This window comes from Rutidosis leptorrhynchoides, chromosome 6 (assembly GCF_046630445.1).
Source record: "Rutidosis leptorrhynchoides isolate AG116_Rl617_1_P2 chromosome 6, CSIRO_AGI_Rlap_v1, whole genome shotgun sequence".
Lineage (NCBI taxonomy): Eukaryota > Viridiplantae > Streptophyta > Magnoliopsida > Asterales > Asteraceae > Rutidosis > Rutidosis leptorrhynchoides.
The window spans coordinates 136696252-136710663 of NC_092338.1; positions in this window are offsets into that span (position 1 = coordinate 136696252).

Here is a 14412-nt window from a genome sequence, read left to right on the forward strand (position 1 = left end):
TTTTCATCATCGTTCTTTAATCATTTAACTAAATCATCATCATCAAAGCTTACTTGAAATCACGTTATCATCGTTATTAAATATCACTATTCTTCGTCTTCCTCAAAACATCATTTTTATCATCTACGTAGCATCACCGTAGTAGCAGTAGGTTTGTTGATCAGACGTGGGTTGAACGAAAAACAGAAAACGTGAGTATAACAGTAGATTTTTTTTTATTGTTATTTCAAAACAGAAACATTTATAATCGAATGGGTTTTAACGGGTGGCTGTTGGTTTCGTTGCAGGTTTCTACTGTAGCAGTGGGTTTGTGTTTTGGGTTTGGTTACACAGCACACAGCAGCACATGTATTGCAGTAAAACAGAAACTGAAGTAGCTTACAGTAGCGGTGGTGAAAAATAAACACAACAACGGTGATGTATACAAGGGTGGTTTGGGTTTCGATTGTATACATCATCAAATTACAATAGCATGATGATGTAGGTCTCATCAAACTGATCATATAGTAGTAGCAGGTTGTTGTCATAAGTTGTATCAAATAGGAGTGACAAGTGGTGGTGATGTTTTACGTCGATGGTGGTGGTTAATGGTGGACAAAGGTTGATGCAGGTGGTGGTTTAATGAAGTTGCTGAATCAAGAAGAGAAAGGGAAAGAAATTTGGCGTTCATATGTGGATGTATATAGATAATAGGGGATAGATAGATAGATATTAGGATAGATAAATATTAGGATAGATTCTTCAATCAATAGGAAGAAGACAGAAGTACAACAATGAAGAAAGAAAATAAAGCAGATGTTGATGTATAACGATTTTTGTTTGCATTGTTTATTGATTTGGATGGTTAACAAATTAAAGGCAGAAAATTCAATCAAAGAATTAGAAATATAAAGCAAATCTCTTAATTTCAATTGTTGGTACGATTGTAAATGAGTTTTGAAGACAAAAACAAAATCATCTACAGTGTAGATAGATATGTGTAACTAAATCTGATTCTATTTTTGTACGTATGATATTTTTAACTATTATTGATAATTAATAATTATAATTTTATTAATAATAATCTAAATACAAATGATAATATAATATTAATAATAATAATAATAATAAAGGTAATAATAATAATAAATAAATTAATTAAAATAAAAATAATATCATTAATTCTAATAAATATATAAATAATAATAATAAATAATAATGATTCTAATAATCATAAAAATGAGAGTTTTTATATGTTTACAGATAATATTCATACTAAAATGATAACATTTATTTAATATCCATATGTTTTATATATATATACAAATACTTATTAATATAGATCATATATATATATATATATATATATATATATATATATATATATATACACACATATATATACATATATTTATTTTAATGGTAACTTAACTATTTTATTTATTATTTTACCTTTTTAATCCTAATTGATTATTGTGTATTTGATTACTCAAATATTATATATATATACTCTTTATATATATATATATATATATATATATATATATATATATATATATATATATATATATATATATATATATATATATATTTACATATTTATTTACACACAATCGTTCGTGAATCGTCAGGCATAGTCAAAGGGTAATTGATTACATGAATATAGATTTCAAAACTTTCGAGACTCAACATTACAGATTTTGCTTATCGGTCTTAAACATATAAAGATCAAAGTTTAAATTTGGTCGGAAATTTTCGGGTCATCACAGTACCTACCCGTTAAAAGAAATTTCGTCCTGAAATTTGATAGAGGTCGTCATGGCTAACAGTAAGAATGTTATTATGACGAATATAAGCTGATCATAGAGTTTTATCATGATTAAGAAATACGGATAAAATAATTCGATTTCTCGAAGCGTATGAGTGAAGCTATCGTAAAAGAGTGAAATGAGTAATTGTAGAATCGTTTTAACTGATGATGTAGTTATGATTGATTTCTGGAATTCATGGGATTTAAAGAAAATCTTCGTAATAAGATTTGGGGTTTTCGGCGATTTAGGAAATCAGGATCTCCTTTGATTTAATGCGATAATCTGTTTCGATTGTTATGTCGGATATTTCACTATAAATCCACCCATCTTCGTTTCTTTATTTTCCACATCTCACCCTTCTATTCTTTCTCCTTAATTCCTACTTTATTTGTTAATATGCTCCATCCCATTCTGATCATTGATATACTCCTAACCTTCATATCTGTCATTCTTCTTTTTCATCTACCACCGGAGGAAGTTACTTTCTTCTATCATTACCTTGGGGTTATAGTGTTTTTCATTCTCCCGTTTCTTTATATTGCTATACGCATTGATATACACGGTTTGTAGTTTCGGGGTTGTTATTGGGTTTTATATTTTCCCTTATATTTTGATGTCCCTGCTTCTGTCTTTTATAATCACTGTTATCCACAGTTAATATCCTCTCCGATTTGCTGCGGTTTATACCTCCATTTATACTTTGAAACTTCATTCTTTCGTTTCCTCTTCTTGCGATTAAGCATCGTATGTAATGGTCCAGAATTCGTAGATATGGATTTCAGAATGAACATAGTAATTGTTCTAAGAAGGAAATCGTAATGGCGCGATTTTGATTTGATAAATTACCAGAACATCCGGAAAAATAGAACTATTAAGAGGATATGTTCTTAATATGTTTGGAGATTGGTTAGAATGTAAGAGTCGTGTAAATGGCACATGATGATGGTACTGAGAATCATCACATTTCATTAGAAACTCATCATAAATTACTGTAATATAATCACGTTGATCAAGTGTCATTATATTATACTAACTCATGCATCAGTTCCCAACACTACTTCAAAAACATTCATATTTTAAATTCAAAGGTTCGCAGAATATAGAAACTAAAACAGTTTCCTTTTATGATATAATACAGATAGCGCAGAGAGATAATTAATATCGGACGAGAATATTTATGAAGATATCTTCAGAAATATTGAGGATATTTACAATGAAAGATACGATAATATCTTATAATTTCTAATATCGATGGATGATGAAGAAGATTTTCCCGTAAAGGTTTAGAGTCAGGAGCAAGGTATTTGATAATAACTTCAGCAGGCACTGAATCATGTGGATTCTTTGAAGAAAGGTTTAGTATTTGTGATTTGTCCATAGCCTCCTTCATGGTTTGCTCAATCCGTTTATCAGTACCAAATTTTCTATCGAGTGTTCCTAACACTCCTTTCTTTATCATCAAACTTTTGGCCGTTTAGACCATCTACAATTTTTCTGTTTCCTCTGCATTTAATGCTACGATATCTGAATCATCGGTTATCAATCCGAGGTGGTTTCAGGATAATTGTGTTTTTTTTAGATGATTAAACGCTGATGGTAATATGGTGAAATATAAAAGGTTCCCCGGTAACGATGACGAAAGGCAACTTATATATCAAGGTTATAATAAGACTAATTCAAATGAATGTTGAAGTTGACTTGCTGGAGCTGTGACAAAATTGGCTAATTTGGAAAGAGATTGAAAAGTTATTTTCGGTAATAACAACTCCAAAGGAGCTAGCACAGATACGTGTTAAACGTTTACTCGGTTTTCGAGATTTTTTTTTCCAGGTGCATAACTATATGCGTAAATCTTTTCTTCCGTAGATGAAGTGCGGTTGATTCATCCTCTTGATTGAGATGTTTTCAAGAATCATGAAAGGTTTGAACGCGGATTGTAATCGTCAAAATACAAATGAGATTTAAGATGAAAATCAAGTGGCAAACTTGAAGAATTGTTTAGTTTCATATGTTATAATTAATATTTTAATTCATTTTAATTGTCCACTGTTGGTAGTCCTCAGTTGATTAGTCCACGGGTAGCTAGGAACAGTTAGCTAGGATTTTGTTAGCGTGGATTTTAACAAAATTTCTCATAGTTAATTTGTTTGTTTCTAACAAATTTTATTCCGTCAATTATTTTCTTCATTATGCCACTTGTTGGATTCTGATAGGTCAAAATCTAAATATGAAATTGAACTTGGATGAAAATAGTTTCTCTTTGGTGAACGGATACGTATATGCGTGAATTTGAGCAGTGTTGTTAATGACTGCTGAATCTGAATTGAAGAATGTACAATGTAACTTATTACTGTGAAATATAAATATTCCTCGGGTATTACCTACCCGTTAAAATATTTTCACCATTAACAGTTTGTACAAAAGAAATTTTAAATTACAATCTTTATGAAAACATATATACATATATATTTTCTTCAGGTGTAATCATGGATTTAATGAGTTAATATAATATTAGACTCATTTGATTTTCGATTTGAGCTAGAATAAGTAATCTCTAAAACTATTAGGAACCACATATTCTTCGCAGAATATTAATGAAGTTATGGTTCAATACTTCATTGTTAATTGCTGTTGGTACTCCTTGGTATCCATGGTGCGTATGATATTGATGTTCGTGGAACAGATTGAAATGTTGAGGTGTGTGATGCAGATACGATTGTTGGTAGTGGTAATGATACTGTTGATGTTGATGATGGTGGTATCGTTGATGCCGATGATGCTGCTGGTGCTTGTGGTATTGAGACTTGCGATGTGGATGTTACTGGCGGTATTGGTTATGCTGCGGCTGATGGTGTTTGTAATCCTTGCACCATAATCTCCAAAGCCGTAACGCGAGCACGAAGTTCGTTAACTTCTGCTAGTACACCGGGATGATTGGCGGTTGGAGCGAGCGGATGAATAAGATTCATAATATGGGATAGTATATAATCGTGACGGGATACTCTGGAGATGAGAGAGAAAATGGTGTTTGTAATAGGTTCGCCGATAAGTGCTTCAGGTTTATCGCCAAGAGGTGATTGTGGTGGGTGGAAGGGATCGCCTTCTTCTTGCCTCCAGTGATTTAGTATATTACGAACCCATCAGATGAATTGGGGATGGCTGATTGATTGATTCATTCTGGTGACGCTCTTTCAGAGCTGGAGTGGGACTCCATATCGGAATCCGAAGGACTTGAACTAATGGTGAGTTTCATTGCGTACGATTGAATAAAGGATTTTCGATATTTAATGAATTTCTGATATCGGATGATATTCTAATTACATAGAATATCTATGTATAGTACAGAAGATCCCGTAGATTACGAAGGAAATTAAGGAAACGTGTCAGATTAAGTCTACGGTAACAGATACGCTAAGATATGAATTAGCAGATACGCTAAGATATGAATTTTTGTCTGTACACCATCTATGCAATAAATGCCATAAGACGTGTCGAGACTGAAAATGATAAGTAGATATTTTTCGACAAATGGTGGTAAGCAAAAACTTTTAAGATGCAGACCAGGTTCAAGTCGAGACTTAATAATATAACCTAACAACTACTAGGTCGAAGTCCAGACTTCACTAATGCATCCTAACAACTAGCTGTTAGTCACACTAATGCAGACTCACTAATGCATCCTAACAACTACCTGTTAGACACACTAATGCAGACCTGGTTCGCTAAGACCACCGCTCTGATGCCAACTGAAACGCCCCGTCCTAATCCATCCGGACGAAGTCCATATTGATTATAAACGATTCATAATAGTTGATTACATCGCGAGGTACTTGACCTCTAAATGATACATTTTACAAACATTGCATTCGTTTTTAAAAGACAAACTTTCATTACATCGAAAGTTGACAGTTATGCATACCATTTCATAATATCCATCTATAAATGACCTAATTCGTCATTTACTTAATAATCTCTAATGAACTTCAATGACTCGAATGCAACGTCTTTTGAAATATGTCATGAATGACTCCAAGTAATATCCTTAAAATGAGCTAATGCACAGCGGAAGATTTCTTTCAAACCTGAGAATAAACATACTTTCAAGTGTCAACCAAAAGGTTGGTGAGTTCATTAGTTTATAGTAATCATTTCATTTTCATCATTTTAATAGACCACAAGATTTTAAATATTATAAAACGTGAAGAAGTCCCATTCCAACTGCACAAAAAATATCTTTCATATGAAGAACACCTGGTGAGGATTCAAAATATAATAGTAACCATCTATGCCGGTCTTTCACCCCACGACTGAATACATGTGCCTTCAAAATATAGAACCTCTGTGCCGGTCTTTACACCCCACGGCTGAACACAAGTTTATAAAATATAGGACAACCGGTGCCAAAATGTCATCAGTAATAAACCATCCACCCGGCTCGGGAGCTCATACGCCCTAACGGAAACCGGGGACTAATGCGTGTCATAATAATCAACCCCAATCCCAGATAATTCTATCATAGAATGCAGTTAAGGTACTTGTGTCTATTGCATCAAACATTTATAAAAGCGCATGTATTCTCAGTCCCAAAAATGTAAAGAGTAAAAAAAAGGGAACAAATGAAACTCACCTAATGTATTTTGTAGTAAAAATACATAGAACGACATTGAACAAGTATAGGGTTGGCCTCGAATTCACGAACCTATATTCAATTATGTATATTAATACATATAATAGTAATCAAATAATTACATCTATTAATTATATAATATTTATATATTTAGTGTTGTAGTTTATACAGAATTTGTATCTCTTTGTCTATATATTATATCTTAAATTATATACTATATATATAAAAATATGTTTTATATATTTATTTGTTAAAATGATAGTTTTGATAATAATGATTTACTAATAATAATAATAATAATTTTATTAATAATGATATTACTAATAATAAAAATGTTAATGATAATCTTTAATAATAACAATAAATTATTTTATTTTTATAATAAAAGCAATAATATTGTCCATAACACCTAATACTAATAATAAGTAATAATAATACTAATTATGATAATAATGACAAAAATAATAATCTTACTAATAATGTTATTCTTAATAAATGATAATTTTAATTAATAATAATGATAATAATAATACTTATATTCCTAATAATGATATAATAATAATAATAATAATAATAATAATAATAATAATAATAATAATAATAATAATAATAATAATAATAATAATAATAATAATAATAATAATAATAATAATATTTATAATACTTGTAATAATAATTGTAATAATAACATTAATAATTAATATAATAATAATCATAACAATAATAATAATGATCATAATAATAATAATGGAAATAAAAATAATTGTGTATACCCTTATAGGCTTTTTTAAAAAAAGAATTGCCATGGACCGGACTCGAACCCACGACCTCCCGCTCACCCAAACAACCTCTCAACCATCTGAGCTATTTCATTTTTCTGTTTGGATAAGTAACCGAAATCTAAAAAACCCTTATCATCCTGTTTCGTTTTTCTCCCCTTCATCACCAAAATCAAACCCATAACTATTCATTTTCACCAAATAATTATAATCATCATCGAATTCATTAACATAACCGCATCATCATCAAAATCTAATCTTCGCTATCATCTTCATGCTCATAATCTAATTTATCATTATCGAATTCATCATCACTCTTCTCCATCTCCATGTAAGCGTCTTCTAACATCGAGCCATTATCATTAATTTAACAATCACGTGTCATCATCATCATCTTAATTAATATGTATGTTCGTGTTGTAACAGAACGAGAACCAAGAACATGATAGATGGTTTTATTGCAAGTCACGGCCCAAAATTAGAACCAAGATTAGAAATCGATGGATCTCAAACTCATGGCCCAAAGTTTCCTCACAAGCCCAATCTCAAGAAATGAGATAAGCCCTAGTCTTTTAATCAGTAAAAGGAAAGAGAGAAAGTAAAACGTCGGTGGTTTTGGTTATGATTAAAAACAGAAAAAAAAATCACGTGCAAACAACCTCCTTTTTCATCATCGTTCTTTAATCATTTAACTAAATCATCATCATCAAAGCTTACCTGAAATCACATTATCATCGTTATTAAATATCACTATTCTTCGTCTTCCCCAAAACATCATTTTTATCATCTACGTAGCATCACCGTAGTAGCAGTAGGTTTGTTGATCGGACGTGGGTTGAACGGAAAACAGAAAACGTGAGTATAATAGTAGATTTTTTTTTTGATTGTTATTTCGAAACATAAACATTTATAATCGAATGGGTTTTGACGGGTGGCTGTTGGTTTCGTTGCATGTTTCTACTGTAGCAGTGGGTTTGTCTTTTGGGTTTGGTTACACAGCACACAGCAGCACATGTATTGCAGTAAAACAGAAACTGAAGTAGCTTACAGTAGCGGTGGTGAAAAATAAACACAACAACGGTGATGTATACAAGGGTGGTTTGGGTTTCGATTGTATACATCATCAAATTACAATAGCATGATGATCTAGGTCTCATCGAACTGATCATATAGTAGTAGCAGGTTTTTGTCATAAGTTGTATCAAATAGGAGTGACAAGTGGTGGTGATGTTTTACGTCGATGGTGGTGGTTAATGGTGGACAAAGGTTGATGCAGGTGGTGGTTTAATGAAGTTACTGAATCAAGAAGAGAAAGGGAAAGAAATTTGGCGTTCATATGTGGATGTATATAGATAATAGGGGATAGATAGATAGATATTAGGATAGATAAATATTAGGATAGATTCTTCAATCAATAGGAAGAAGACAGAAGTACAACAATGAAGAAAGAAAATAAAGCAGATGTTGATGTATAACGATTTTTGTTTGCATTGTTTATTGATTTGGATGGTTAACAAATTAAAGGCAGAAAATTCAATCAAAGAATTAGAAATATAAATAAAATCTCTTAATTTCAATTGTTGGTACGATTGTAAATGAGTTTTGAAGACGAAAACAAAATCATCTACAGTGTAGATAGATATGTGTAACTAAATCTGATTCTATTTTTGTACATATGATATTTTTATCTATTATTGATAATTAATAATTATAATTTTATTAATAATAATCTAAATACAAATGATAATATAATATTAATAATAATAAAGGTAATAATAATAATAAATAAATTAATAAAAATAAAAATAATATCATTAATTCTAATAAATATATAAATAATAATAATAAATAATAATGATTCTAATAATCATAAAAATGAGAGTTTTTATATGTTTACAGATAATATTCATACTAAAATGATAACATTTATTTAATATCCATATGTTATATATATATATATATATATATATATATATATATATATATATATATATATATATATATATATATATATATATATATATATATACATATATTTATTTTAATGGTAACTTAACTATTTTATTTATTATTTTACCTCTTTAATCCTAATTGATTATTGTGTATTTGATTACTCAAATATTATATATATATATATATATATATATATATATATATATATATATATATATATATATATATATACATACATATATATACACACACACACAATCGTTCGTGAATCGTCAGGCATAATCAAAGGGTAATTGATTACATGAATATAGATTTCAAAACTTTCGAGACTCAACATTACAGATTTTACTTATCGGTCGGAAACATATAAAGATCAAAGTTTAAATTTGGTCTGAAATTTCTGGGTCATCACAGTTTTTGCATTAAAGACTTAGAGGTACTATTTATATGGGGTCAACAGTATTATATATACCGACCACAAAAGTCTTCAACACATATTTAATCAGAAACAACTGAACATGAGGCAGCGCAGGTGGATTGAATTGTTGAATGATTACGACTTTGAGATTCGTTACCACCCGGGGAAGGCAAATGTGGTAGCCAACGCCTTGAGCAGAAAGGACAAAGAACCCATTCGAGTAAAACCTATGAATATAATGATTCACAATAACCTTACTATTTAAATAAAGGAGGTGCAACAAGGAGTTTTAAAAGAAGGAAATTTAAATGATGAATTACCCAAAGGATCGGAGAAGCATCTTAATATTCGGGGAGACGGAACCCGGTATAGGGCTGAAAGAATTTGGGTACCAAAATTTAGAGATATGAGAGAAATGGTACTTAGAGAAGTTCATAAAACCAGATACTCAATACATCCTGGAATGGGGAAGATGTACAAGGATCTCAAGAAACATTTTTGGTGGCCGGGTATGAAAGCCGATGTTGCTAAATATGTAGGAGAATGTTTGACGTGTTCTAAGGTCAAAGCTTAGCATCAGAAACCATCAGGTCTACTTCAACAACCCGAAATCCCGGAATGGAAATGGGAAAACATTACCATGGATTTCATCACTAAATTGCCAAGGACTGCAAGTGGTTTTGATACTATTTGGGTAATAGTTGATCGTCTCACCAAATCAGCACACTTCCTGCCAATAAGAGAAGATGACAAGATGGAGAAGTTAGCACGACTGTATTTGAAGGAAGTCGTCTCCAGACATGGAATACCAATCTCTATTATCTCTGATAGGGATGACAGATTTATTTCAAGATTCTGGCAGACATTACAGCAAGCATTAGGAACTCGTCTAGACATGAGTACTGCCTATCATCCATAAACTAATGTGCAGAGCAAAAGGACGATACAAACGCTTGAATACATGCTACGAGCATGTGTTATTGATTTCAAAAATAGTTGGGATCGACATCTACCGTTAGCAGAATTTTCCTACAACAACAGCTACCATTCAAGCATTGAGATGACACCGTTTGAAGCACTTTATGGTAGAAAGTGCAGGTCTCCGATTTGTTGTAGTGAAATGGGGGATAGACAGATTTCGGGTCCGGAGATAATACAAGAAACTACCGAGAAGATCATCCAAATTCAACAACGGTTGAAAACCGCTCAAAGTCGACAAAAGAGCTACGCTGACATTAAAAGAAAAGATATAGAATTTGAAATTGGAGAGATGGTTATGCTTAAAGTTGCACCTTGGAAAGGCGTTGTTCGATTTGGTAAACGAGGGAAATTAAATCCAAGGTATATTGGACCATTCAAGATTATTGATCGTGTCGGACCAGTAGCTTATCGACTTGAGTTACCTCAACAACTCGCGGCTGTACATAACACTTTCCACGTCTCAAATTTAAAGAAATATTTTGCTAAAGAAGATCTCACTATTCCGTTAGACGAAATCCAAATCAACGAAAAACTTTAATTCATCGAAGAACCCGTCAAAATAATGGATCGTGAGGTTAAAAGACTTAAGCAAAACAAGATACCAATTGTTAAGGTTCGATGGAATGCTTGTAGAGGACTTGAGTTCACCTGGGAATGAGAAGATCAGATGAAGAAGAAATACCCGCACTTATTTCCAGAAGATACGTCAACACCTCCAACTGCTTAAACTTTCGGGACAAAATTTATTTAACGGGTAGGTACTGTAGTGACCCGAACTTTTCCATGTTTATTTATATTAATTGAATTTGTTAATTGCATGATTAAGTATTTCCAACAAGTTAAGCAATCAAACTTGTTAAGACGTGATTAATTGAAATAGGTTTCATATAGACAATTGACCACCCAAGTTGAACGGTGATTCACGAAAGTTAAAACTTGTAAAAACTATATGATGACATATATATGGTTATATATATAGTTAACATGATATTATGATAAGTAAGTATCTCATTAGGTATTTTAACAATGAGTTATATACATAAAAAATGAGACTATTGAATTAAGAAACTTGAAAACGATATATATAACGATTATCGTTATAACAACGTTTTACTAATTACATATGAATCATTTTAAGATATTGTTACACTATATATAAACATGATAAATGATAAGTAAACATGTCATTAAGTGTATTAACAATGAACTACATATGTAAAAACAAGACTACTAACTTAATGATTTCGAAACGAGACATATATGTAACGATTATCGTTGTAACAATATTTAACTGTATATATATCATATTAAGATATATTAATACATTATGTTATCATGATAATATAATAACTTAACATCTCATTTGATATAATAAACAATGGGTTAATGATATCGGCTAAAAAGTCACATTTTCACACCGGTATTAAGGCCCAAAAACAATAAAGATTCGAACTTTGTCTGCAAAATACCCACTTCGTCGGTTAGAATTGAAGAACAAGTAATTACGAAGACGGATCAAAAAGAATCAAGAGAATCGGAGCTAAAACGAAGATTCTAGAGCGAAAACGGTGAAAGACAAGAAATCAAGTTACGATCCAGGGAATTCAGGCTGACCAGCAAGCCATACGGCCTGCCATATACGTGCCACCACATGAGCCACCAAACGGCCTGCCTTGCATACGGCCTGCCAAATACGGCCTGCCAAACGTCCTGCCAGGCGTATTTGGCAAATTTTCAAGCCTATTTAAATTGTCTTTATCATTCATTCCAACACACACTTCAATTTACTTCTTTCTCTCTCTTGTACAATATTAGTCATACTTTCAAGGCCTTCTTGTAGTGACCCGAAGTTTTCCATGTTTATATATATTAATTGAGATTGATATTTACATGATTAAATGTTTCCAACATGTTAATCAATCAAACTTGTTAAGACTTGATTAATTGAAATATGTTTCATATAGACAATTGACCACCCAAGTTGACCGGTGATTCACGAACGTTAAAACTTGTAAAAACTATATGATGACATATATATATATATGGATATATATATATAGTTAACATGATACTATAATAAGTAAACATATCATTAAGTATATTAACAATGAACTACATATGTAAAAACAAGACTACTAACTTAATGATTTTTAAACGAGACATATATGTAACGATTATCGTTGTAAAGACATTTAATGTATATATATCATATTAAGAGATATTCATACATGATAATATCATGGTAATATAATAATTTAAAATCTCATTTGATATTATAAACATTGGGTTAACAACATTTAACAAGATCGTTAACCTAAAGGTTTCAAAACAACACTTACATGTAACGACTAACGATGACTTAACGACTCAGTTAAAATGTATATACATGTAGTGTTTTAATATGTATTTATACACTTTTGAAAGACTTCAATACACTTATCAAAATACTTCTACTTAACAAAAATGCTTACAATTACATCCTCGTTCAGTTTCATCAACAATTCTACTCGTATGCACCCGTATTCGTACTCGTACAATACACAGCTTTTAGATGTATGTACTATTGGTATATACACTCCAATGATCAGCTCTTATCAGCCCATGTGAGTCACCTAACACATGTGGGAACCATAATTTGGCAACTAGCATGAAATATCTCATAAAATTACAAAAATATGAGTAATCATTCATGACTTATTTACATGAAAACAAAATTACATATCCTTTATATCTAATCCATACACCAACGACCAAAAAACCTACAAACACTTTCATTCTTCAATTTTCTTCATCTAATTGATCTCTCTCAAGTTCTATCTTCAAGTTCTAAGTGTTCTTCATATATTCTACAAGTTCTAATTACATAAAATCAAGAATACTTTCAAGTTTGCTAGCCCACTTCCAATCTTGTAAGGTGATCATCCAACCTCAAGAAATCTTTGTTTCTTATAGTAGGTTATCATTCTAATACAATGTAATAATCATATTCAAACTTTGGTTCAATTTCTATAACTATAACAATCTTATTTCAAGTGATGATCTTACTTGAACTTGTTTTCGTGTCATGATTCTGCTTCAAGAACTTCGAGCCATCCAAGGATCCGTTGAAGCTAGATCCATTTTTCTCTTTTCCAGTAGGTTTATCCAAGGAACTTAAGGTAGTAACGATGTTCATAACATCATTCGATTCATACATATAAAGCTATCTTATTCGAAGGTTTAAACTTGTAATCACTAGAACATAGTTTAGTAAATTCTAAACTTGTTCGCAAACAAAAGTTAATCCTTCTAACTTGACTTTTAAAATAAACTAAACACATGTTCTATATCTATATGATATGCTAACTTAATGATTTAAAACCTGGAAACACGAAAAACACCGTAAAACCGGATTTACGCCGTCGTAGTAACACCGCGGGCTGTTTTGGGTTAGTTAATTAAAAACTATGATAAACTTTGATTTAAAAGTTGTTATTCTGAGAAAATGATTTTTATTATGAACATGAAACTATATCCAAAAATTATGGTTAAACTCAAAGTGGAAGTATGTTTTCTAAAATGGTCATCTAGACGTCGTTCTTTCGACTGAAATGACTACCTTTACAAAAATGACTTGTAACTTATTTTTAGACTATAAACCTATACTTTTTCTATTTAGATTCATAAGATAGAGTTCAATATGAAACCATAGCAATTTGATTCACTCAAAACGGATTTAAAATGAAGAAGTTATGGGTAAAACAAGATTGGATAATTTTTCTCATTTTAGCTACGTGAAAATTGGTAACAAATCTATTCCAACCATAACTTAATCAACTTGTATTGTATATTATGTAATCTTGAGATACCATAGACACGTATACA